A 27989-nucleotide genomic window follows, 5' to 3' on the forward strand; every position below is an offset into this window, starting at 1 on the left:
ATGTAGCATTTCCCGTTTCCAACCATATAACAATTTAACGAAGAAGATTCAACCTTCGCCATGAATATTATGAGTAAAGCCTAAGGACATATTTGTCCATATGCAACAGCGAAGCGTGTCTCTCTCCCACACAATGAATGCTAGGATCCAACTTATTCAAACAAAACAAAAACAAAAACAAACCGACGCTCCAAGCAAAGTACATAAGATGTGATGGAATAAAAATATAGTTTCACTAGAGGAACCTGATAATGTTGTCGATGAAGAAGGGGATGCCTTGGGCATCCCCAACCTTAGACGCTTGAGTCTTCTTGAAATATGCAGGGGTGAACCACCGGGGCATCCCCAAGCTTAGAGCTTTCACCCTCCTTGATCATATTGTATCATCCTCCTCTCTTGATCCTTGAAAACTTCCTCCACACCAAACTCAAAACAACTCATTAGAGGGTTAGTGCACAATTAAAATTCCCATGTTCAGAGGTGACATAATCATTCTTAACACTTCTGGACATTGCACAAAGCTACTGAAAGTTAACGGAATAGAAAAATCCAACAAGCATAGCAAAACAGGCAATGCGAAATAAAAGGCAGAATCTGTCAAAACAGAAAAGTCCGTAAATACGAATTTAATTGAGGCAACAGACTTGCTCAAATGAAAATGCTCAAATTGAATGAAAGTTGCGTACATATCTGAAGATCACTCACGTAAATTGGCATAATTTTCTGAGTTACCTACAGAGAATTAGGCCCAGATTCGTGACAGCAAAGAAATCTGTTTCTGCGCAGTAATCCAAATCTAGTATGAATCTTACTATCAACGACTTTACTTGGCACAACAATGCACAAAACTAAGATAAGGAGAGGTTGCTACAGTAGTAACAACTTCCAAGACTCAAATATAAAATAAAAGTGCAGAAGTAAAATCATGGGTTGTCTCCCATAAGCGCTTTTCTTTAACGCCTTTCAGCTAGGCGCACAAAGTGTGTATCAAATATTATCAAGAGATGGTGCATCTACAGCGGGGTTTGGAGTTTTCTCAACCATGCATTGTATTTTGGATACATAAGTTTCAGAGGCTCCCTTTTCATTAGTCTTGGGCTTGCTACTCTCATCAAACAAATTTTCAGGAACAAGCCAAGCATAATTATCATCTAGAGCTTCATGCATTGCTAGGAGCTTACAAGGTATTGGTGCTTTAATCTCCCCACCATCATTAACATTATTAGTGTACTTAATTCTATCCATATCCATCTTTTCAAGTGTTCTTTTAAAATCAGTGATCATACCAAGCTTCTCATGCTTACTAAAAACTTTTCTAGCTTCTTTGGCTATATCCTCAAATTCTCGCACTAGGACTTTTAGAACAAAATCTCTCTTCTCTCCCCTCTCCATATCAGAAAGTGTAAGAAACATGTGTTGTATCATGGGGTTGAGACTAATAAATCTAGCTTCCATCATGCGTACTAAACAAACAGAGGCATCTTCATAAGTAGGGACAGATTTTGCCAGAGGTATATCTTTAAGATCTTCGTGCATACTAACATGGGTGAAAAAAAATTCTATATTATCTCTTCCTATTATAGACCCTTGTCCTACCGGTATATTTTTTACAGTAAAATTAAAAGGAAACATGATGAAATAAGTAAATGCAAGTAAATAAATTTTTTGTGTTTTTGATATAGAGTGCAAACAAGACAGTAAATAAAGTAAAGCTAGCAACTAATTTTTTTGTATTTTGATATAATGCAGCAAACAAGAAAGTAAATAAAATAAAGGCAAGACAAAAACAAAGTAAAGAGATTGGAGGTGGAGACTCCCCTTGCAGCGTGTCTTGATCTCCCCGGCAATGGCGCCAGAAAACAGTCTTGATACGCGTACAGCACGCGACCGTTGGGAACCCCAAGAGGAAGGTGTGATGCGTACAGCGGCAAGTTTTCCCTCAGTAAGAAACCAAGGTTTATCGAACCAGTAGGAGCCAAGAAGCACGTTGAAGGTTGATGGCGGCGAGATGTAGTGCGGCGCAACACCAGGGATTCCGGCGCCAACGTGGAACCTGCACAACACAACCAAAGTACTTTGTCCCAACGTAACAGTGAGGTTGTCAATCTCACCGGCTTGCTGTAACAAAGGATTAACCGTATTGTGTGGAAGATGATTGTTTGCAGAAAACAGTAGAACAGTATTGCAGTAGATTGTATTTCAGTATAGAGAATTGGACCGGGGTCCACAGTTCACTAGAGGTGTCTCTCCCATAAGATAAACAGCATGTTGGGTGAACAAATTACAGTTAGGCAATTGACAAATAAAGAGGGCATGACCATGCACATACATGATATGATGAGTATAGTGAGATTTAATTGGGCATTATGACAAAGTACATAGACCGCTATCCAGCATGCATCTATGCCTAAAAAGTCCACCTTCAGGTTATCATCCGAACCACTTCCAGTATTAAGTTGCAAACAACAGACAATTGCATTAAGTATGGTGCGTAATGTAATCAACAACTACATCCTTAGACATAGCATCGATGTTTTATCCCTAGTGGCAACAACACATCCACAACCTTAGAACTTTCTGTCACTGTCCCAGATTTAATGGAGGCATGAACCCACTATCGAGCATAAATACTCCCTCTTGGAGTTACTAGCAAAAACTTGGCCAGAGCCTCCACTAATAACGGAGAGCATGCAAGATCATAAACAACACATAGGTAATAGATTGATAATCAACATAGCATAGTATTCTCTATCCATCGGATCCCAACAAACACAACATATAGCATTACAGATAGATGATCTTGATCATGTTAGGCAGCTCACAAGACCCGACAATGAAGCACAATTAGGAGAAGACGACCATCTAGCTAATGCTATGGACCCATAGTCTAGGGGTGAACTACTCACTCATCACTCCGGAGGCGACCATGGCGGTGAAGAGTCCTCCGGGAGATGATTCCCGTCTCCGGCAGGGTGCCGGAGGCGATCTCCTGAATCCCCCGAGATGGGATTGGCGGCGGCGGCGTCTACGGAAGGTTTTCCGTATCGTGGCTCTCGGTACTGGGGGTTTCGCGACGAAGGCTTTAAGTAGGCGGAGGAGATAGGTCAGGGGGCCACACGAGGGCCCCACACGACAGGCCGGCGCGGCCAAGGGCCAGGCCGCGCCGCCCTGGTGTCTGGCCACCTCGTGGCCCCACTTCGTGACTCCTTCGGTCTTCTGGAAGCTTCGTGTGAAAATAGGCCCCTGGGCGTTGATTTCGTCCAATTCCGAGAATATTTCCTTACTAGGATTTCTGAAACCAAAAACAGCAGAAAACAGCAACTGGCTCTTCGGCATCTCGTTAATAGGTTAGTGCCGGAAAATGCATAAGTATGACATAAAGTATGCATAAAACATGTAGATATCATCAATAATGTGGCATGGAACATAAGAAATTATCGATACGTCAGAGACGTATCAGCGCCTCGTCGCCCCACTTCGTATCTCCTCCGGACTTCTAGAAGCTTCGTGGAAAAATAGGATCCTGGGCGTTGATTTCGTCCAATTCCGAGAATATTTCCTTACTAGGATTTCTGAAACCAAAAACAGCAGAAAACAGCAACTGGCTCTTCGGCATCTTGTTAATAGGTTAGTGCCGGAAAATGCATAAATATGATATAAAGTATGTATAAAACATGTAGGTATTGTCATAAAACAAGCATGGAACATAAGAAATTGTCGATACGTTGGAGACGTATCAGCATCCCCAAGCTTAGTTCCTACTCGTCCCGAGTAGGTAAACGATAACAAAGATAATTTCTGAAGTGACATGCCATCATAATCTTGATCAATACTATTGTAAAGCACATGTAATGAATGCAGCGATCCGAAGCAATAGTAAAGACAATGAGTAAACAACTGAATCATATAGCAAAGACTTTTCATGAATAGTACTTTCAAGACAAGCATCAATAAGTCTTGCCTAAGAGTTAACTCATAAAGCAATAAATTCATAGTAAAGGCATTGAAGCAACACAAAGGAAGATTAAGTTTCAGCGGTTGCTTTCAACTTGTAACATGTATATCTCATGGATATTGTCAACATAAAGTAATATAATAAGTGCAATATGAAAGTATGTAGAAATCAATGCACAGTTAACACAAGTGTTTGCTTCTAAGACAGAAGGAAATGGGTGAACTGACTCAACATAAAAGTAGAAGAAGGGCCCTTCGCAGAGGGAAGCATGGATTGCTATATTTGTGCTAGAGCTTTTATTTTGAAAACATAAAGAGAGCATAAAAGTAGAGTTTTGAGAGGTGTTTGTTGTTGTCAACGAATGGTAGTGGGCACTCTAACCCCCTTGCCAGACAAACCTTCAAAGAGCGGCTCCCATGAAACATTTTTATTTTTGGGTGGCACTCCTTCCAACCTTTGCTTTCACAAACCATGGCTAACCGAATCCTCGGGTGCCTGCCAACAATCTCATACCATGAAGGAGTGCCTTTTTATTTTAGTTTTGTTTAGATGACACTCCTCCCCACCGTTGCTTTCTCAAGCCATGGCTAACCGAATCCTCGGGCGCCGTACAACAATCACATACCATGGAGGAGTGTCTATTTTTGTAAAATTATGAAGGTTAATTAATTTGGGACTGGGAATCCCATTGCCAGCTCTTTTTGCAAAATTATTGGATAAGTGGATGAAGCCACTAGTCCATTGGTGAAAGTTGCCCAACAAGATTGAAAGATAAACACCACATACTTCCTCATGAGCTATAAAATATTGACACAAATCATAGATGATAAATTTTGAAGTGTTTAAAGATAGCACTCAAGCAGTTTACTTTGGAATGGCGGAGAAATACCATGTAGTAGGTAGGTATGGTGGACACAAATGGCATAGTTATTGGCTCAAGGATTTGGATGCACGAGAAGTATTCCCTCTCAATACAAGGCTTAGGCTAGCAAGGTTATTTGAAACAAACACAAGTATGAACCGGTACAGCAAAACTCACATAAAAAACATATTGCAAGCATTATAAGACTCTACACCGTCTTCCTTGTTGTTCGACCCTTACTAGAAAATATCTAGACCTTAGAGAGACCAATCATGCAAACCAAATTTTAGCAAGCTCTATGTATTTCTTCACTAATAGGTGCAAAGTATATGATGAAAGAGCTTAAACATGATCCTTATGAGCACAACAATTGCCAATTATCAAATTATTCAAGACATTCTACCAATTACCACATGTAGCATTTCCCGTTTCCAACCATATAACAATTAACGAAGCAGTTTTAACCTTCGCCATGAACATTATGAGTAAAGCCAAGGACATATTTGTCCATATGCAACAGCGGAGCGTGTCTCTCTCCCACACAATGAATGCTAGGATCCATCTTATTTAAACAAAGCAAAACAAAAACAAACAGACGCTCCAAGCAAAGTACATAAGATGTGACGGAATAAAAATATAGTTTCACTAGAGGAACCTGATAATGTTGTCGATGAAGAAGGGGATGCCTTGGGCATCCCCAAGCTTAGATGCTTGAGTCTTCTTGAAATATGCAGGGATGAACCACCGGGGCATCCCCAAGCTTAGAGCTTTCACTCTCCTTGATCATATTGTATCATCCTCCTCTCTTGATCCTTGAAAACTTCCTCCACACCAAACTCAAAACAACTCATTAGAGGGTTAGTGCATAATCAAAATTCACATGTTCAGAGGTAACATAATCATTCTTAAGACTTCTGGACATTGCACAAAGCTACTGAAAGTTAATGGAATAAAGAAATCCATCAAACATAGCAAAACAGCCAATGCGAAATAAAAGGCAAAATCTGTCAAAACAGAACAGTCCGTAAAGACGAATTTTTTATGTGAACCAGACTTGCTCAAATGAAAATGCTCAAATTTAATGAAAGTTGCGTACATATCTGAGGATCACTCACGTAAATTGGAAGAATTTTCTGAGTTACCTACAGAGCCTACTGCTCAAATTCGTGACAGCAAGAAATCTGTTTCTGCGCAGCAATCCAAATCTAGTATGAACCTTACTATCAAAGACTTTACTTGGCACAACAATGCAACAAAATTAAGATAAGGAGAGGTTTCTACAGTAGTAACAAGTTCCAAGACTCAAATATAAAACAAAAGTGATGTAGTAAAATCATGGGTTGTCTCCCATAAGCGCTTTTCTTTAACGCCTTTCAGCTAGGCGCAGAAAGTGTGAATCAAGTATTATCAAGAGATGATGCATCAACTACGGGGTTTGGAGTTTTCTCAACCATGCACTGTATCTTGTATATGTAAGTTTCAGAGGCTCCCTTTTCATTAGTCTTAGGCTTGCTATTCTCATCAAATAAATTTTCAGGGACAATCCAAGCATAATTATCTTCTAGAGCACTACAAAGGAAAATATATTTTTTGACAAATCACTTTCGTCATGTATAAGCCAAAATTTGTCAACGGTTACATTGGGGTGACGAATTTTGATCGTCAAGGGGTTCGTCACAGAAGCTCAGTCATAAAATATCGGGGGTGACGGTATGCTCATTTTCGTCAACGTCAAACGTTTGATTGTGACGACTTAGAAATCCGTCAACATTTAGTGTTAATCGTTGACATGCAGATTTGTCACTAAAAATTGGGAATTTCGTCAATATCAAAATGCTAGGAAGAATCTGATTGGTCCAAAAAATCTGACATGGCCTTACATGTGGGTCCCATCATGCTGATGTGGCTGCTGACAACGTGGGTCCGACATCACTTAAGTGGATGCTGGCATGTGGGTCCAAATGGTAGTGACGTGGCATTATGTCATGTTGGAGACCCACACGGTGCGAGATTGCATTTTATTCATGACGTTATTTTGGTATTTTTGGATTTGTTTTCAACCAACTAGATGTTTTGACGCAATGAAAATCTAGAAATATATGAAGTCAAATATGCAACATATAACCGACAGATATTCACAAAAAAAATTTACAAACACATAGAGTTACAGCCTAAGACTACATCAGGTCCCCAAAACTTATGAACGCTTGACATCATACTAGTATTTCAAGCATCTAAGCATCTAACAACAAAATATCAGCTTGCTTGCATGCAGCCATGATCCTCTCAACAAATTCCTCTTGACAGCAACCTTACATTCAGCTAGTACCTGCACACGTATTCATTACCAGATTAGATAATGCACAAGAATAAACAGATTATATCTCTCTTCTTTTATTTCCAGAAAGAAAGAAAATAATGAGTCTTGCTGGCATTTGCTATGTTGACAAGAATAAACTGAACATATGTGGCGGAGATACTGCAATTTAGTACCTGGTGAGATTTTGAAACGAATACCCATAGTCTTCTCCAATGTGCAGCCAATCCGGCGAAATCTTATAAACTCACCCCAATCATGATGGGCTATTCTGCAACTAAAAAATTATCGTCATTAGACTGTCACACAATTGTATTAGACCAGAGGAAATAGAAGTGTACTGTAATTAAAGGGGCTACAAAACACAAGTGGGTCGGTGGCACTTACTTTTACTTCCATGACAGACCAAGCATAGACAAAGGAAAGGGAAGTGTGAGTGTTTCCAAGTCTGCCTTTCAAACTGTTGTCGAGCTATGACAATTGGATTCAGAAGGACCTGATCAACATATGCAGAGGATCAGTTCTTTTTGCTTTTTTCATAAAATCATAGCACAACAGATGGATTGATACAAAAATGAAAAAACAAAAGAAATAGATGTCTGTTGGTAACCTCACTTACAAATAAGCACGACCATGTAGTTTTGGGGTTTCGCAATAGTAAACCTGAAAAAAATATGTGTAACATGAGTTCCACATATATCTCATCTTAAGACTGTAACTCATCCAACATGAGTTGCACAAACCTGTACGTGCTACTGCATTTCAGCATGTCTGGATCAACTGAGTCATAACAACAGTACATGATTAAGGGTAACAGCTAATAGTACTTACATTTTGCAATCTTCGCTAACCAGCGGATGAGTTAACTACCAAGATGCGCTTGCGGATGGCCCAAGGACCTGAAAAAAGAGGTTAAGGACGTGAGGCTGCTGCTGCCACAGCTGAGTATCTCCTGATGACATAACTAAGCCCACCGTCCATGGCAGCGACCGAATCAATGGGAAATTTGTGAACACAAACCGGAGAGGGAGGAAGACAGCACGTACCAGGTCGACGGTGGTCGGGGCAGAGGAAGCCGCCGTGCTTGTGGCTGGGAACAGCGAGTTTGGGCGGCCTGCAGGATTGAGGGGACGCGGAAGGAGGCCACCCTGTGCGGCTTCCGTCCGACATGATCGCCGACGAGGCCGGCGCTGGCTGCCCCTCGAGCTCCACACGCCTAAAAAAGTAGATCAAACGGTGAGGAATTTTCTCCTTTAAAAACCCCAAATATTTGTTGTACAGAAAGACTAGAGCAGGTCTGAATGAAGCTTTACAGCTCATCAAGTATTTAGAAGTAACAGGAAAATACCAAGTATTTAAATAAATCAGTGTGAGCCAATCATAACTACCATGGAATATAACATATGTTAACATTTTTAGTAATCTTTCGGCCTTGAACATATGTTAGCCTTTTTAGTAATCTTTCGGCCACCTTTCTCATCATCAAGAAGCTCAGGAGAGATCTCTTCAAGGACAAGAACGGCTCTATTTACTCGCGGAAGTCAACTCACCAACTAGTGGGGAGGCAGTGATAAGCAGGGATGGCGATTTTTGCGCCACAGCAATGAACTCTTGAGTCGCCGGGAACAAGAATCCTAATAACCAAACAATTAGATAATGTAAATTAGGCTCTACTTATTTTACGAAATTCGGGCCAAACAACGATATCTTGTAATCAACGACCAGCAATAGACTGCTCGCTGCTAGTATATTAGGAAGATGAGAAACTACCTAAGCATGTGAATGTAGCAGTTTATAAATTACTGCCAATCTTGGGCGAACATGGTGCCTACTTCTGATTACACAAGTTCTCTCCTAAAATGAAATACACACAATTTTGTGCTGGATCTATTACATTTCATTTGATTTTTCCTATCAAATCATCTAAACTTGGAAATGGCACCAAATCTGCAATAAATTAGGTTTATGCATTGCAGTGCACAACATTGTGAAGCAAAAGATGCAGAAACCGTTAAACAACAGTCAACTAAGTGTATGAAAGTACTATAAACAAAAGATTGCATTAGCCTATTGATGCACTATATATTAATACTAATCAGGACCAAATAAAGATACCTGAAAACAGTGACAACCAGGGAGGGGGTGTCGTTGTCTCATCCCTGGGAGTGAGTCGCTGGGAGCAAGAAACCTAATACCAAACAAATTGGAGATTATAAATCTAGGCTCCACATATTGAAGAAATCAGAGGCCTCCACTCTGTGACACACAGAGAGCAGCAGCTATTGTAGCGCATGCACTAAAAGGAGGGAAAGAGGAGAGCGAGAAAACTGACCTCACTGGGTTTGGCGTAGATGAAAATCACCACGAGCTGCAGCTGGATGTGAGCAGCGATAGCGGCAACTTCCGAACGGCAGGGCTCTCAGTTCGCTACCGGATGCGAGCGCTGGCGCCAGCCGGCGAGGTCGAGCGCATGGTGGCGCCAGGAAGGCGTTGCAGCGCGGGCGAGCCGAGCGAGTCGGGGCAGGTCGTGCTTGCCGGACCGGTAGCGCCGCCGCCGACCGAAGTCGGGCGGGGGAGAGAGCTCGAGCGCTTGGGGGCCGGCAGGACGGTGTTGCGGCGGTGCCCAATTCGAGCGGCGCAGGCGTGGTCGAGAGGCGGCCGGGAGAGCTCGGAGCGGCGGGTGCTTGGTGGATTTGGGGATTTAGGGTTCAGTTTTGGCGGCGGTGGAGACTTATTATTACTGGTTTGGGAGGAAAATGAAAACTGCGCGCCAGTTGGGCCAAATGTTGGCGCTAACATTTTTCGTGCCGCGCCCTCGGCTTGATCTGGATCGTGGCGGCGTGGTCTGCATCGCGCAAGGAGAGAGAGGAGGAGGGAGGTGGGTGGAGCGTGGACGGCGGCGCAGAAGGATCGTGGGTGCGGTTGGCTTTAGGGTTTAGGTGCGGCGCTGCGTCTATGTGTACGGACGGATGGGACGCAGTACTGTTAGGCGGACGTTCAGATGGCGTATTTGGGGGGCAATCCGTGGGAGGCAAATCATTGTGTTCTGATTGGCCTGACACAATGACGCTGGATCAAGGATTTAACAAATAATTTGAAAATTCAGTTTGGCAAAATTGTTTTCCATGCCAAGACACACATATGTGTCAAATATGAGCACTTTATTACAAACTATGACACAGGCATGACCATACGTTAATCATTTGGTTTGAAACCTATAGATGATTATAGGTGATAGTCATTTTTGTGAATGATATTTTTGAAACATTGTCAAAATTTAAGTTTATCATTTATACTAGCAACTAGTACACATAAAAGGATCACATGCCAAGGGATTTCTTTTTTGAGTTAGTTTTCACTTTATTTGATTTTTTTAAACATGGTCAAAATGGTTACGATGGCTATTCATTGGAAAGGGACGATTTTTTCAAAACTATCAATGGTTCTGTGATATAATCAATACTTATGTACCTTAAAGTGATTTTTGGAAAAAATTTAAAGCAAACCATCACACACTTGTAGTTCAAATTTGAATTACTTTCATAAAATCGACATAAAGTCATTTATATAGGCGAAATTAGATAGAAAGAGAGAAAAATCCTAGGAACGATCCTTAAAATATGGACTACTTTGCTTGAAAATTGTACTGGTGCCATTTTGCACCATTTTTTGTACTTGCTTCACAAAAGAGTCATTTTTGGCACTTAGAAAATGAAAAAAATAATGAAATTTCTATAAATAATATGAAAATTCACTTTGGCAACATTGTTTCTCATGTCAAGATACACCTATGTGCCAAATATGGGCACTTTATCACAAACTATGCCATAAGAATGGCCATACCTTGGTCATTTGGATTAAAACCTATAGATGTTTATACATGATATTCCTTCTTGTGAATAATATTTTTGAAAGGTTTGTCAAAACTGATGTTTATCATTTATCCTAGCTTCTACTACACATAAAGGGACCCCATGCCAAAGGATTTATTTTTTTGAGTTTGTTTTCACATTTTTTTTTTTGAAAGCATGGTCAAAATGGTTAGGATAACTATTCATTGAAAAGGGTCGATTTTTACAAAACTATCAATGGTTCTGTGATATAATCACTACTTGTGTATCTTAAAATTATTTTTTCAAAAAATTAAGAGAAACCATCACACGCTTGTAGTTCAAATTTGAATTAATTTTGAAAAATTGACATAAAGTCATTTAAATAAGCGAAATTAGGTAGAAAGAGAGAAAAATCCTAATAATTCGGGATGATCCTTCAAATATGGACTAATTTCCGTGAAAATTGTACTGGTGCCATTTTGCGCCATGTTTTTCGTACTTGCTTCACAAAAAAGTCATTTTTGGCACTTAGAAAATGCAAAAAATGAATTTTCTATAAATAATATAAAAATTCACTTTGGCAACATTGTTTCTCATGTCAAGATACACCTATGTGTCAAATATGGGAACTTTATCGTAAACTATGCCAAAAGAATGGGATTTATCTATTGTTTTTTATTTATTGCCATGCTGCATAGATATTACTTATATGTCCCGCTTTTTATTGAATCATGAAGTGTGCAGTGGTCTAGCGGTTAACTGTAATGCTTTCTTTGCCGAGGTCCTGGGTTCGAGTAAACGCTATATATTTGGCAGGCTGGTCCTACATGTAATTGTGGGTTTCTAATAACTGAGATCAAGTGGGAAATATTTTTATTGAGCCTAATACGGAAATAAATCTTGGGTTCGAGTCCCCAATTCTCTAACTTTTATTCCATTTTCTAGTAATTGCCTCGCTGCATACAAACTAGAAAATTATTCCGTATCCAACTAAATCAAATTGTGTCAATTGGTGCACTGGTTTCTTAACACCCTTACTTGGTGGAGGTCTTGTGTTCGATTCCTCCTTGCTGCACTTGATTTTTAATATGCAAAATGAATGCTATCTATATGGCAGGCTGGTCCTACATGTAATTATGGGTTTCTAATATTTTTATTGAGCCTAGTTACGAAAATAAATAATCAGTTTAGAAACATCTCAGCGGTAACAGTCCACGTCATTCAATCCAAACACATGGGTTCGATTCTTTGTAACCACGATTTTTATTGAATTAATTCTGTGCATGTCAAGTGGGTCACGCATGATATTGAAAACTTATAAAATTTAATATTTTCTGGACTAGTGGGTCCCACAAGAAATAATTAAATAAAATTATAATAAATTATTTATAACCTGACATGTGGATCCGTATTATATTCAATGATGGTTTACATACACCACGATCTTCATTTCGTCACCTATTAACAGAGACGATGGCAGCCCTTCTGGGTTTGGTAATGGGTGACGATTTTTCGTTGACGAAAAAGCAAACCGTCAAGCATTAACTTAAGTGCTTGACGCTAGATGAATTCGTCACCTATTAAGACATATCCATGACGGTATGCAACTTCGTCACCAGGCTTTTAGTCAACAAATATCACATCTCTTGTAGTGGAGCTTCATGCATTCCTAGGAGCTTGCAAGGTATTGGTGCTTTAATCTCCCCACCATCATTAACATTATTAGTGTACCTTATTCTATCCATGTCCATCTTTTCAACTGTTCTTTTAAAATCAGTGAACAAACCAAGCCTCGTATGCATAATAAAAACTTTTCTAGCTTCTTTAGCTATATCTTTAAATTCTCTATCAAGGACTTTTAAAACAAAATCTCTCTTTTCTCCCCTCTCCATATCAGAAAGTGTAAGAAACATGTGTTGTATCATGGGATTGAGACTAATAAATCTAGTTTCCAACATGTGTACTAAACAGGCAGAGGCACTTTCATAAGTAGGAGCAGCTTTTAATAATGGTATATCTTCAAAATCTTCATCCATGCTAACATGGGTGAAAAATGCTTCTATATTATCCCTTCCAATGATAGACCCTTCTCCTACATGTATATCTTTTAAAGTAAACTTAGGAGGAAACATGATGAAATAAACAAAAAGCAAATAAAGTAAATGCAAGTAACTAATTTTTTTTTGTGTTTTTAATATGGAGATTGCAAACAAGACAGTAAATAAAGTAAAGCTAGCAACTAATTTTTTTGTATTTTGTTTTAGTGCAGCAAACAAATAAGTAAATAAAATAAAGCAAGACAAAAACAAAGTAAAGAGATTGGAAGTGGAGACTCCCCTTGCAGCGTGTCTTGATCTCCCCGGCAACGGCGCCAGAAAAAGAGATGTTGACGTGGGAGTTGAAAATCTTTGTGGTGTAACTTTCCTTTGTTCCCCGGCAACGGCGCCAGAAAAAGGGCTTGATACGCGTACAACACGCGTCCGTTGGGAACCCCAAGAGGAAGGTGTGATGCGTACAGCGGCAAGTTTTACCTCAGTAAGAAACCAAGGTTTATCGAACCAGTAGGAGCCAAGAAGCACGTTGAAGGTTGATGGCGGCGGAGTGTAGTGCGGCGCAACACCAGGGATTCCGGTGCCAACGTGGAACCTGCAAAACACAACCAAATTACTTTGCCCCAACGTGACAGTGAGTTTCTCAATCTCACCGGCTTGCTGTAACAAAGGATTAGATGTATAGTGTGGATGATGATGTTTGCAGAAAACAGTAGAACAAGTATTGCAGTAGATTGTATTCGATGTAAAAGAATGGACCGAGGTCCACAGTTCACTAGTGGTGTCTCTCCCATAAGATAAATAGCATGTTGGGTGAACAAATTACAGTTGGGCAATTGACAAATAAAGAGGGCATGACCATGCACATACATGTTATGATGAGTAGTGTGAAATTCAATTGGGCATTACGACAAAGTACATAGACCGCTATCCAGCATGCATCTATGCCTAAAAAGTCCACCTTCAGGTTATTATCCGAACCCCTTCCTGTATTAAGTTGCAAACAACAAACAATTGCATTAAGTATGGTGCGTAATGTAATCAACAAATACATCCTTAGACATAGCATTGATGTTTTATCCCTAGTGGCAACAACACATCCACAACCTTAGAACTTTATGTCACTGTCCCAGATTTAATGGAGGCATCAACCCACTATCGAGCATAAATACTCCCTCTTGGAGTTACAAGTAACGACTTGGCCAGAGCCTCTACTAATAACGGAGAGCATGCAAGATCATAAACAACACATAGATGATAGATTGATAATCAACATAACATAGCATTCATTATTCATCGGATCCCAACAAATGCAACATGTAGCATTACAGATAGATGATCTTGATCATGTTAGGCAGCTCACAAGATCCAACAATGATAGCACAATTAGGAGAAGACAACCATCTAGCTAATGCTATGGACCCATAGTCCAGGGGTGAACTACTCACACATCATCCGGAGGTGACCATGGCGGTGAAGAGTCCTCCGGGAGATGATTCCCCTCTCCGGCAGGGTGCCGGAGGCGATCTCCTGAATCCCCCGAGATGGGATTGGCGGCGGCGGCGTCTCTGGAAGGTTTTCCGTATCGTGGCTCACGGTACTGGAACTTTTATCGACGAAGGCTTAAGTAGGCGGAAGGGTAGGTCAGGGGGCGCCACGAGGGCCCCACACGCCAGGTCCGCGCGGCCAGCACCTGGGCCGCGCCGCCCTGCTGTGTGGGCGCCTCGTCGCCCCACTTCGTATCTCCTCCGGACTTCTGAAAGCTTCGTGGAAAAATTAGATCCTGGGTGTTGATTTCGTCCAATTCCAAGAATATTTCCTTACTAGGATTTCTAAAACCAAAAACAGGAGAAAACAGCAACTGGCTCTTCGGCATCTTGTTAATAGGTTAGTGCCGGAAAATGCATAAAGTATGTATAAAACATGTAGGTATTGTCATAAAACAAGCATGGAACATAAGAAATTATCGATACGTTGGAGACGTATCAAGCGGTCGTGGCTATCATCAGCAATGATGTCACCTCAGCAAGAGAAAAATTCGGCACAGCAGCTTCATAAGAACGGCGACAGCAGAAGATCGTGGATTACTTCGAGAGCCTTTGATCAAATATACAAGTTTTTGATCAAATGCTCGGGGGCTACTTCGGAAAAAATGAAAAACTCAATGACAAAATAGAAATGGCGAGAGCCTATGATCAAATACAAGTATTTGCTCATAGCCTCGGGGGCTACTCCCATCGGGAGCGCTGTTCGCGCACCCGAGAGATTTGAAAACTTCGAAAGAGAAGAAAAATATAGCAACATAAGGCGTGGAGCCTACACCCAAGCACAAGTCCTTGGCTGTAGCCTCGGGGGCTACTCCCATCGGGAACGCTGTTCGCGTGCCCGATGAAATTATAAAAAAAAGAAAGAGAAAGAAAGAAGAAGGAAAAGTGAGCATTTTTCGAGTTATATAAATAACTCTACATATACTCCCATCGGGAGAGCAATATAAGTCATCCGTTGACTCGATAAAATGTGCTATTCCAACAGCCGAATAAGCACTCGACAATATATTCTCAGAACGCCAAAGTTGCGAACAATTTCTGAATGCCGCAAACTTTGCGAAGGTAAGACCCCATATCCGTTCTGTGTGGCGTGGCGCCGTCTCTGACGTCGGTTTGCTACTTTTTTCCGTATCAACAGATACGAAGAAAAATCCTAACGGACACGTTAGGTACCAAATAAAATATGACTGAGACTCGACAGAATGGTAAGACCTTAAGCGGCACCTGTCGAAGTTTACACCAGTATCCCGAGATCATGTCCAGGGACGTGATCTTGAAGTAGGTTTTTGCGGATTGCCACTAGAGCAGTTAAATAGTACCTGATCCGTCAGATGAACTAGCCCCAACTACCATTATCCCTGTACAATATATAATTTCATATCCAAAGATATGTGTTAAAGATCAGAATTATGGAGTAAATATAAAGGTGGAGATTTTCCCTGACTCTGCGATTCAAGCAAAATCTCGGGGGCTACTGACATAGGCATCCCCAATGGGCCTGCCGAAGATAGTACCCGGGTTTTACTAAAGGCCCACGACCCGAAGGATAAGAAGAATCAGGAGCCCAAGTTGCTAGTTAAGGAAAGCTAGAGTTGTATTAGGAGAGAACACTTGTAATATTGCGGGATGAGTTGGAAACCCTCCCGGACTCTGTAACTTGTGTATCACGAATCCCTCGGTTCCACCTCCTATATAAGAGGGAGCCGAGGGACAAAGAAAGAATCAATTCATTGTCTCACAAACCCTAGTTTCCATATCGTCGAGTACTTTTCGGCTGAAACCTTCGAGATCTACTTGCCCTCTACTTCTAGCTAAAACCCTAGTCTACAACCCGTAGGCATTGACAAGTTAATCCCTTGTCAAAGCCGAGTGACCGCCAAAACTCACGTAGGACCCGTGCATCAGTGGGAGGGACGCCGCCAGTGGCCACTCCCATCGCGAAAAATCAAAGTAGACCGGCGCCAACAGTCTAGGCCATAGCGATGGACGTCCTCGTCTCCGCAACCACCATGGATTTTGAGGGAACCCTCGCAGCCGCCGCCACGGACTCCCCCATAGCCACCACCATATAAACAATGGAGGCTGCATCTCCTGCCGAATCAAAGCGTACCACCACCGGTGGCCGGGAAGCTAAGCCAAAGGCGGCAAAGAAGGTGGTGTCCAAGGGGGAAACGGCGTTGAGGCCGCGAAGCGTCGCGGCCGAAGCAAAATTTTGAAGGAGAGCAATGCAGCGGCCGTCGCCGTCCAACATGTGGAGGCCGCTGTCCACATCGCGTGGCAGATGCCGCTGAAAGTCGGCGCGGAAGTAGGCCTCCGTCCGAGCCTAGCGGAAGCCATGCTCCTTGTCAAGCAAGAGAGGATCGTCGGCGTCGCTCCCCCGGCCTTATCGGTGAGCTTGATAAGTTCCCAGCTCGGTCCTGGAACGCATGCACCCTCGCAGGACCACATGGCGTCGCGGTTCGCCTTTGGCGTCGCGCCGGTGCACTTCAGCTGGGTGCCGGTTCCTAACCTAAACCGGACGAAAAGGAGAGGTGACTCATGCCCGGGCGCGACATAGAAGACGCATCAGGTCCCGCAGGAGAGCATGTCGGTGCCCTGCACCCTGTTTGAGGAAATACCTCCTTCTGCCCCGACGATGGATGACCCAGTACGTTTGCTCTCTCGGTGTCTCGGTCTGCCGTGTGTCATTCGCTTGACGTCCGGTGATTCGTAGGCCTATTGTAGGGGTGATGCGTGCAGTTGACACGTCCGTTGGGAACCCCAAGAGGAAGGTGTGATGCGCACAGCGGCAAGTTTCCCTCAGTAAGAAACCAAGGTTTAATCGAACCAGTAGGAGTCAAGAAGCACGTTGAAGGTTGATGGCGGCGGGATGTAGTGCGGCGCAACACCAGAGATTCCGGCGCCAACGTGGAACCTGCACAACACAACCAAAGTACTTTGCCCCAACGAAACAGTGAGGTTGTCAATCTCACCGGCTTGCTGTAACAAAGGATTAACCGTATTGTGTGGAAGATGATTGTTTGCAGAAAACAGTAGAACAGTATTGCAGTAGATTGTATTTCAGTATAGAGAATTGGATCGGGGTCCACAGTTCACTAGAGGTGTCTCTCCCATAAGATAAACAGCATGTTGGGTGAACAAATTACAGTTGGGCAATTGACAAATAAAGAGGGCATGACCATGCACATACATATTATGATGAGTATTGTGAGATTTAATTGGGCATTACGACAAAGTACATAGACCGCTATCCAGCATGCATCTATGCCTAAAAAGTCCACCTTCAGGTTATCATCCGAACCCCCTCCAGTATTAAGTTGCTAACAACAGACAATTGTATTAAGTATTGCGCGTAATGTAATCAGTGACTACATCCTTGAACATAGCACCAATGTTTTATCCCTAGTGGCAACAGCACATCCATAACCTTAGAGGTTCTTGTCACCCCTCCAGATTCACGGAGACATGAACCCACTATCGAGCATAAATACTCCCTCTTGGAGTTACTAGCATCAACTTGGCCAGAGCATCTACTAATAATGGAGAGCATGCAAGATCATAAATAACACATAGTCATAACTTTGATAATCAACATAACAAGTATTATCTATTCATCGGATCCCAACAAACGCAACATATAGAATTACAGATAGATGATCTTGATCATGTTAGGCAGCTCACAAGATCTGACAATGAAGCACAATGGGGAGAAGACAACCATCTAGCTACTACTATGGACCCATAGTCCAGGGGTAGACTACTCACACATCACTTCGGAGGCGACCATGGCGGCGTAGAGTCCTCCGGGAGATGATTCCCCTCTCCGGCAGGGTGCCGGAGGCGATCTCCTGAATCCCCCGAGATGGGATTGGCGGCGGCGGCATCTCTGGAAGGTTTTCCGTATCGTGGCTCTCGGTACTGGGGGTTTCGCGACGGAGGCTTTAAGTAGGCGGAAGGGCAGGTCAGGAGGCGGCACGAGGGGCCCACACCATAGGGCCGCGCGGCCAAGGGCCAGGCCGCGCCGCCCTAGGGTGTCGCCCCCTCGTGGCCCCACTTCGTCTCCTCTTCGGTCTTCTGGAAGCTTCGTGGCAAAATAGGACCCTGGGCGTTGATTTCGTCCAATTCCGAGAATATTTCGTTACTAGGATTTCTGAAACCAAAAACAGCAGAAAACAAAGAATCGGCACTTCGGCATCTTGTTAATAGGTTAGTTCCAGAAAATGCACGAATATGACATAAAGTGTGCATAAAACATGTAGATAACATCAATAATGTGGCATGGAACATAAGAAATTATCGATACGTTGGAGACGTATCAGCATCCCCAAGCTTAGTTCTGCTCGTCCCGAGCAGGTAAAACGATAACAAAGATAATTTCTGGAGTGACATGCCATCATAACCTTGATCATACTATTTGTAAAGCATATGTAGTGAATGCAGCGATCAAAACAATGTAAATGACATGAGTAAACAAGTGAATCATATAGCAAAGACTTTTCATGAATAGTACTTAAGACAAGCATCAATAAGTCTTGCATAAGAGTTAACTCATAAAGCAATAATTCATAGTAAAAGCATTGAAGCAACACAAAGGAAGATTAAGTTTCAGCGGTTGCTTTCAACTTATAACATGTATATCTCATGGATATTGTCAACATAGAGTAATATAATAAGTGCAATATGCAAGTATGTAGGAATCAATGCACAGTTCACACAAGTGTTTGCTTCTTGAGGTGGAGAGAAATAGGTGAACTGACTCAACATAAAAGTAAAAGAATGGTCCTCCATAGACGAAAAGCATCGATTGCTATATTTGTGCTAGAGCTTTGATTTTGAAAACATGAAACAATTTTGTCAACGGTAGTAATAAAGCATATGTATCATGTAAATTATATCTTACAAGTTGCAAGCCTCATGCATAGTATACTAATAGTGCCCGCACCTTGTCCTAATTAGCTTGGACCACCGGATCATCACAATGCACATGTTTTAACCAAGTGTCACAAAGGGGTACCTCTATGCCGCCTGTACAAAGGTCTAAGGAGAAAGCTCGCATTGGATTTCTCGCTATTGATTATTCTCAACTTAGACATCCATACCGGGACAACATAGACAACAGATAATGGACTCCTCTTTTATGCATAAGCATGTAACAACAATTAATAATTTTCTCATATGAGATTGAGGATATTGTCCAAAACTGAAACTTCCACCATGGATCATGGCTTTAGTTAGCGGCCCAATGTTCTTCTCTAACAATATGCATGCTTAACCATAAGGTGGTAGATCGCTCTTACTTCAGACAAGACGAACATGCATAGCAACTCACATGAAATTCAACAAAGAGTAGTTGATGGCATCCCCAGTGAACATGGTTATCGCACAACAAGCAACTTAATAAGAGATAAAGTGCATAATTACATATTCAATACCACAATAGTTTTTAAGCTATTTGTCCCATGAGCTATATATTGCAAAGGTGAATGATGGAATTTTAAAGGTAGCACTCAAGCAATTTACTTTGGAATGGCGGAAAATACCATGTAGTAGGTAGGTATGGTGGACACAAATGGCATAGTGGTTGGCTCAAGTATTTTGGATGCATGAGAGGTATTCCCTCTCGATACAAGGTTTAGGCTTAGCAAGGCTTATTTGAAACAAACACAAGGATGAACCGGTGCAGCAAAACTCACATAAAAGACATATTGTAAACATTATAAGACTCTACACCGTCTTCCTTGTTGTTCAAACTCAATACTAGAAATTATCTAGACCTTAGAGAGACCAAATATGCAAACCAAATTTTAGCATGCTCTATGTATTTCTTCATTAATGGGTGCAAAGCATATGATGCAAGAGCTTAAACATGAGCACAACAATTGCCAAGTATCACATTATCCAAGACATTATAGCAAATTACTACATGTATCATTTTCCAATTCCAACCATATAACAATTTAACGAAGAAGAAACTTCGCAATGAATATTATGAGTAGAAACTAAGGACATACTTGTCCATATGCTACAGCGGAGCGTGTCTCTCTCCCACAAAGTGAATGCTAGGATCCATTTTATTCAAACAAAACAAAAAACAAAAACAAACCGACGCTCCAAGAAAAGCACATAAGATGTGATGGAATAAAAATATAGTTTCAGGGGAGGAACCTGATAATGTTGTCGATGAAGAAGGGGATGCCTTGGGCATCCCCAAGCTTAGACGCTTAAGTCTTCTTAGAATATGCAGGGGTGAACCACCGGGGCATCCCCAAGCTTAGAGCTTTCACTCTCCTTGATCATGTTGCATCATACTCCTCTCTTGATCCTTGAAAACTTCCTCCACACCAAACTTAGAACAACTCATTAGAGGGTTAGCGACAATAAAAATTAACATGTTCAGAGGTGACACAATCATTCTTAACACTTCTGGACATTGCATAAAGCTACTGGACATTAATGGATCAAAGAAATTCATCCAACATAGCAAAAGAGGCAATGCGAAATAAAAGGCAGAATCTGTCAAAACAGAACAGTTCGTATTGACGAATTTTATCGAGGCACCAGACTTGCTCAAATGAAAATACTCAAATTGAATGAAAGTTGCGTACAGATCTGAGGATCACTCACGTAAATTGGCATAATTTTCTGAGTTACCTACAGAGAAAACAGCCCAGATTCGTGACAGCAAAGAAATCTGTTTCTGCGCAGTAATCCAAATCTAGTATGAACTTTTCTATCAACGAATTTACTTGGCACAACAAAACACTAAACTAAGATAAGGAGAGGTTGCTACAGTAGTAAACAACTTCCATGACACAAAATAAAAACAAAGTACTGTAGGTAAAAACCATGGGTTGTCTCCCATAAGCGCTTTTCTTTAACGCCTTTCAGCTAGGCGCAGAAAGTGTGTATCAAGTATTATCGAAGGGTGGTGCATTCTCAGCGGGGTGTGGAGTTTTCTTGACCAGGCATAGTATGTTAGATACATAAGTTTTAGCGTCCCCCTTTTCATTAGTCTTGGGCTTGCTACTCTCATCAAACAAATTTTCAGGGACAAGCCAAGCATAATTATTTTCTAGTGCATCATTCATCGCTAGGAGCTTACATGGTATTGGTGCTTTGATCTCCCCACCATCATTAATATTATTAGTGTACTTTATTCTATCCATATCCATCTTTTCAAGGAGACCAACAAAATTGGTATAAGAACCAAGCATATTATATTTAGCAAAGACCTTTCTAGCCTCTCTTGCTATACCACCAAATTCTCTAAGAAGGGTTTCTAAAACAAAGTCTTTGTTTTCCCCTTCTTCCATATCACCGAGTGTAAGAAACATGTGTTGGATTATAGGATTGAGGTTAACAAATTTAGTTTCCATCATACGAACTAAAGCAGCAGCGGCAATTTCATAGGTGGGAGCAAGTTCTACCAAGTGTCTATCTTCAAAATCCTCAACGGTACTGACATGATTGAAAAATTCTTCTATATTATTTCTTCCAATTATAGACCCACGTCCTACCGGTATGTTTTTCGTGGTAAAATTAAAAGGAAACATGATGAATCAAGTAAAGTAAATGCAAGTAACTAATTTTTTTGTGTTTTTGATATAGCAAACAAGATAGCAAATAAAGTAAAACTAGCAACTAATTTTTTTGTATTTTGATTTAGTGCAGCAAAAAAAGTAGTAAATAAAACTAAGCAAGACAAAAACAAAGTAAAGAGATTGGGAAGTGGAGACTCCCCTTGCAGCGTGTCTTGATCTCCCCGGCAACGGCGCCAGATATTTGCTTGATGCGTGCAGTTGACACGTCCGTTGGGAACCCCAAGAGGAAGGTGTGATGCGCACAGCGGCAAGTTTCCCTCAGTAAGAAACAAAGGTTTAATCGAACCAGTAGGAGTCAAGAAGCACGTTGAAGGTTGATGGCGGCGGGATGTAGTGCGGTGCAACACCAGAGATTCCGGCGCCAACGTGGAACCTGCACAACACAACCAAAGTACTTTGCCCCAATGAAACAGTGAGGTTGTCAATCTCACCGGCTTGCTGTAACAAAGGATTAACCGTATTGTGTGGAAGATGATTGTTTGCAGAAAACAGTAGAACAAGTATTGCAGTAGATTGTATTTCAGTATAGAGAATTGGACCGGGGTCCACAGTTCACTAGAGGTGTCTCTCCCATAAGATAAACAGCATGTTGGGTGAACAAATTACAGTTGGGCAATTGACAAATAAAGAGGGCATGACCATGCACATACATATTATGATGAGTATTGTGAGATTTAATTGGGCATTACGACAAAGTACATAGACCGCTATCCAGCATGCATCTATGCCTAAAAAGTCCACCTTCAGGTTATCATCCGAACCCCCTCCAGTATTAAGTTGCTAACAACAGACAATTGCATTAAGTATTGCGCGTAATGTAATCAGTGACTACATCCTTGAACATAGCACCAATGTTTTATCCCTAGTGGCAACAGCACATCCATAACCTTAGAGGTTCTTGTCACCCCTCCAGATTCACGGAGACATGAACCCACTATCGAGCATAAATACTCCCTCTTGGAGTTACTAGCATCAACTTGGCCAGAGCATCTACTAATAACGGAGAGCATGCAAGATCATAAACAACACATAGACATAACTTTGATAATCAACATAACAAGTATTCTCTATTCATCGGATCCCAACAAACGCAACATATAGAATTACAGATAGATGATCTTGATCATGTTAGGCAGCTCACAAGATCCGACAATGAAGCACAATGGGGAGAAGACAACCATCTAGCTACTGCTATGGACCCATAGTCCAGGGGTAGACTACTCACACATCACTCCGGAGGTGACCATGGCGGCATAGAGTCCTCCGGGAGATGATTCCCCTCTCCGGCAGGGTGCCGGAGGCGATCTCCTGAATGCCCCGAGATGGGATTGGCGGCGGCGGCGTCTCTGGAAAGTTTTCCGTATCGTGGCTCTCGGTACTGGGGGTTTCTCGACGGAGGCTTTAAGTAGGCGGAAGGGCAGGTCAGGAGGCAGCACGAGGGGCCCACACCATAGGGCCGCGCGGCCAAGGGCCAGGCCACGCCGCCCTAGGGTGTCGCCACCTCGTGGCCCCACTTCGTCTCCTCTTCGGTCTTCTGGAAGCTTCGTGGCAAAATAGGACCCTGGGCGTTGATTTCGTCCAATTCCGAGAATATTTCATTACTAGGATTTCTGAAACCAAAAACAGCAGAAAACAGCAACTGGCACTTCGGCATCTTGTTAATAGGTTAGTTCCAGAAAATGCACGAATATGACATAAAGTGTGCATAAAACATGTAGATAACATCAATAATGTGGCATGGAACATAAGAAATTATCGATACGTTGGAGACGTATCAAGGGGATGCAATGAGGGTGACATTCATGCCATGATCTTCGGCGGTGGCTTCGTTGGCGAAGTCGGCGCCGGGACAGGGACACCTGATCAGTGGCCACAGACGGAGGATGGGGTGGACATTGATGGTGCCCAGCCCATGCAGGCAACAACCGTCTGCGTCGATGACTATGAGGAGGCGCCAACAGGGCATGTCCTCACCAGGGATGATGCTACCAAGAAGAAGGGGGAGAGCCACAAGACCTGCGGCTTCAACGACGAGGAGGACAAGTGTTTGTGCGAGGCGTGGCTAGCGACCAGCCATGACTGCATTAATGGCGCCCCAAAAAAGGGCAAGGTGTACTGGACCAAGGTGGTCCAGGATTACCTTGAAAGAAAGCGTCACGCGCCCTACGAGATGAAAAGCCCTCGCACGGAAGAGTCCATCAAAAAAAGATGGAACTACATCAAACAAGAGACCAGCAAGTTCTGCGTCACTGTCAATCATGTTGTTGCCCACACCCATAGCATCATTGGAGTTGTTGGAGTGGTAAGAAACGAGCATTATCATGTCATTCCATCTATGTACAACATTAGCAAACCATTATCCGGTCTTTAACCAATTGCAGGTACCCGGGGACTTGGAGAGGTTCAAGGCAACACATAAGAAGGGTTTCTATATGGTCCATTGCTGGGACTTGCTGAAGGACGCACCAAAGTTGAGGGTAGGCTATGCGGCCTACCATGAAGGTGCCAAGAATGGGACAGCAACGGTTGTCGTCGATGGCGAAGAGGACGATCTTGGGCAGAAAGACCTTCCACCTCGTCCCCTGGGCCATAAGGCTACAAAGGCCGATTTAGCCCGGGAGGTATAATCCCTTGCATTGAACCATACCTTGGAGAAGATCATGGCCGAGAATCAAGGCACCCTCGACAAAAGGGACGAGAAGAAGTGTCTGGAAAAAGAGGCCACAACGGCCATCTACTTCAACCTCACCAAAGAGGTCATTGAGCTCGAAAGGATGGACGTCGAGGCCAAAATGGCAGACGCCGAGGCTAAATTGCATGACGCAGAGGCCATAAGGATGGACGCCGAGGCCAAGACCCGTGCGGAGGACTCAAGGATCATGGTGGCTGACTTAAAGACCATGAACAACAACACCAGGGCCTAATTCATGAAGAAGCTTGGCGAAATCCGCGCGTGAGAAGCCCGATCTGCGGCGCCATTGTCAAGCACCATGGCCTCCTTTTGGACTATATTAGTTGTTCTGGGCATGTTGTCCCCCTTTTGTGCTCCATTTTGTGCCGTAACATGTGCAACATGTGATGAATTTATTTGAGACCTCAATTTGAGCCAATATGATGGCCATATCTTCGTGCAATTTGATTGTTTTAGCTATTTTCTAATATTTCTGAAAAATAAATGACCCGCGCCCAAAATGCGTCGGGCAGCTGGAGCCACCCCCGACGCAAACGGACGCATGACCATTTTCGCGTCCGCGGGATGACGCAAACGAACGCGTGCGGATATTCTGGAAGTGCGAAATACGTCGGCCTGCTGGAAATGCCCTAATAAGGCCATCTACAACGGGGCAACCCAAACCACGCCCGCGCGTCCGAATGGGTAGAACCGGACAAAAATGCGGCCCAGCGCGCGGACCCATCCCTAAAATGGATGGTCGCGGCGTCCTGGACGACCCAAAGCCGGCCCAAATCTGGGCATCGTTTGCATGGCTGCCCTCTCGCGTCCTCCCCTTGTCCTCCCTTGTCCCGCCTGTCTACCTGATACGTCTCCAACGTATCTATAATTTCTTATGTTCCATGCTAGTTTTATGACAATACCTACATGTTTTATTCACACTTTATAATGTTTTTATGCATTTTCTGGGACTAACCTATTAACAAGATACCACAGTGCCTGTTCCTGTTTTCTGCTATTTTTGATTTTAGAAAAGTTAGTTCATAAATATTCTCGGAATTGGACGAAACAAAAGCCCACGGCCCTATTTTCCACGGAGTTTTCCAGAAGTCCAAAGAAGAGTCGAGGAAGGTCAGCAGGGGGCCCACACCATAAGGAGGCGCGGTAGTGGGGCCTCCCGTGCCGACCTATGGGGAGGGAGCCCCCTGGCTCCCCCGACGCTGCCTCTCCGCCTATTTATTCCTTGGTCCGCGAAAACTCTAGCACCGAGAGCCAAAATACGAGAATAGTTCCAGAGACGCCGCCGCCGTCAACCCCAACTCGGGGGGTTCAGAAGATCTCCTCCGGAACCCTGCCGGAGAGGGGAATCATCACCGGAGGGCTCTACATCACCATGCCCGCCTCCGGACTGATGCGTGAGTAGTTCATCCTTGGACTATGGGTCCATAGCAGTAGCTAGATGGTTGTCTTCTCCTATTGTGCCATCATGTTTAGATCTTGTGAGCTGCCTATCATGATCAAGATCATCTATTTGTAATGCTACATGTTGTGTTTGTTGGGATCCGATGAATATGGAATACTATGTCAAGTTGATTATTGATCTATCATATATGTTATTTATGATCTTGCATGCTCTCCGTTGCTAGTAGAGACTCTGGCCAAGTTGATACTTGTAACTCCAAGAGGGGGTATTTATGCTAGATAGTGGGTTCATGCCTCCATTGAATGCAGGACAAAGGATGAGAAAGTTCTAAGGTTGTGGATGTGCTGTTGCCACTAGGGATAAAACATCAATGCTTTGTCTAAGGATATTTGTATTGTTTACATTACGCACAGTACTTAATGCAATTGTCTGTTGTTTGCAACTTAATACTGGAAGGGGTGCGGATGCTAACCCGAAGGTGGACTTTTTAGGCATAGATGCATGCTGGATGGCGGTCTATGTTCTTTGTCGTAATGCCCTAAGTAAATCTCATAGTAGTCATCATGATATGTATGTGCATTGTTATGCCCTCTCTATTTGTCAATTGCCCAACTATAATTTGTTCACCCAACATGTTATTTATCTTATTGGAGAGACACCACTAGTGAACTATGGACCCCGGTCCATTCTTTTACATCTGAAATACAACCTACTGCAATCATTCTTCTCTTTTGTTTTCTGCAAGCAAACATTACTTTCCACACCATATGTTTAATCCTTTATTTTCAGCAAGTCGGTGAGATTGACAACCTCACTGTTAAGTTGGGGCAAAGTAGTTTGATTGTATTGTGCAGGTTCCACGTTGGCACCGGAATCCCTGGTGTTGCGCCGCACGACACTCCTTCACCAACAACCTTCACGTGATCTTCATCTCCTACTGGTTCGATAACCTTGGTTTCTTACTGAGGGAAAACTCGCTGTTGTACTCATCATACCTTCCTCTTGGGGTTCCCAACAGATGTGTGCTTTACTGTCACAAGCACTACCTCCGAAAACACACCCACTCCACTCCACTCCCAAAACCGAGAGATGGCCGACGAAACTCCTGCCGCCACCACCACCATCGGAGACGAGGCCAAGCTCGAGGCCGTTGTCGCTCCTGCCATGGAGGAGGATCCTGTCGTGGACGCTCTAGTGGCCCCGCAGCCCGCGGCAGCGACGAAGAAGGCGAAGCCCGAGCTCACTGCGAAGCAGAGGGCGATCGAGAGCAAGAAGTAGGCCAACCAGCGCAGGGCGATCGAACAATGGAAGAGGGAGGCCGCTGCCGCAGAGGAGCGACAGAGGATGGCCGAGCAGTTCCAGCTCCTCCAAATGGAGGCGAAGGCCATGCAAAAGCATATCATGCTCTTTTACGGCCACACCGCGCTCTCGCTCCTGACCGTCCTGGGCGCCGGCTCAGCCTCGGCGAGAAGCTCCGCCTGATCCGTGACATGGCCCCTTCCTCCCTGGTCAACAGCCTCACCGACTACCCTGTTTGGGTACACACCCGGCGCGCACGAAATGATGGCGACGTCGGGGCGGTACTTGTCCCCGCCACGGGATGGGTCACCGGAGATGGGCGAGTCCATGATGGGGCCGTCGCCTTCATCCATTGACATCAACCGTGCGCCGGTGGTGCACTCCAAGGCCCCCAAGCAGCTGGGAGCAGTAGCGATGACCGGTGCCCGCA

At 43.2% G+C, this 27989-nt stretch overlaps 1 long non-coding RNA gene across 2 annotated transcripts; it reads right to left on the bottom strand.

Annotated features, from left to right (window-relative positions):
• Positions 1 to 6932: 6932 nt before the first annotated feature.
• On the bottom strand, positions 6933 to 9847 carry LOC127332945 (uncharacterized). 2 transcript variants are annotated; one of them, XR_007870781.2, is made up of 9 exons: positions 9467 to 9843; positions 9250 to 9322; positions 8685 to 8768; positions 8181 to 8350; positions 7966 to 8033; positions 7754 to 7797; positions 7522 to 7630; positions 7311 to 7411; positions 6933 to 7146 (listed from the first exon to the last, which is right to left on the bottom strand). It is a non-coding gene; the product is annotated as an uncharacterized lncRNA (long non-coding RNA). The 2 variants fall into 2 exon arrangements; XR_007870782.2 differs by lacking the exon at positions 8685 to 8768 and having other exon boundaries at positions 9467 to 9847.
• Between the last annotated feature and the right edge of the window lie 18142 nt (positions 9848 to 27989).

This window comes from Lolium perenne, chromosome 2, assembly GCF_019359855.2.
Source record: "Lolium perenne isolate Kyuss_39 chromosome 2, Kyuss_2.0, whole genome shotgun sequence".
NCBI classification, from domain to species: Eukaryota; Viridiplantae; Streptophyta; class Magnoliopsida; order Poales; family Poaceae; genus Lolium; species Lolium perenne.